Raw genomic sequence first — 518 nt, 5'->3', positions numbered from 1 at the left:
GCGGGGGGAGGCCGGGGGAAAAGCGCCCCCTCGCCCGCCGCTTCCAGGCGTAACGCCCCGAGCCCTGCGTTACTTGGTGCTTGCTGCGGCGTTCGGCCCTGCGCTCGCCTTTCCCCCGGCTTGCCTCACGCGTTGCCTTCCAGGGGCCTCTAGAGGTACCGGGACTCGTGCAGGATGCCGCTTCCTCAGCCTCGTTTGTAGCGTGGAAGCAACCTTGGCTTCCCGTCCTCGGCGCAGCGAGCCCTCCTTTTCTCTTACGATTGGTACTGCGATGGCATCACTGGCTGTCAGATCTCTCCTAGCTCTGCGGACCTCGCCTTTCTCCGCTTCCTCGTTCCGCAGTCGCAACCTGAGCTTCTCTGTTTTCACACGTAATATGGCTGAAGTTGTTGCGAGCACCTTTTATTCTGCAGATCTGGATGCCTTGAGGAGATCTTCTCTGAGCTTCTCTCATTTGTCTTCTGAGCTGAGCTCGGTGGGTTCTCGGGCTCTTGCTCCCCTTAACCTCGGAGGGCTAA

This window comes from Aptenodytes forsteri, unplaced genomic scaffold (assembly GCF_000699145.1).
Source record: "Aptenodytes forsteri isolate BGI_AS27 unplaced genomic scaffold, ASM69914v1 Scaffold467, whole genome shotgun sequence".
In the NCBI taxonomy this organism is placed as follows: domain Eukaryota; kingdom Metazoa; phylum Chordata; class Aves; order Sphenisciformes; family Spheniscidae; genus Aptenodytes; species Aptenodytes forsteri.
This window is presented reverse-complemented; position numbering follows the sequence as displayed.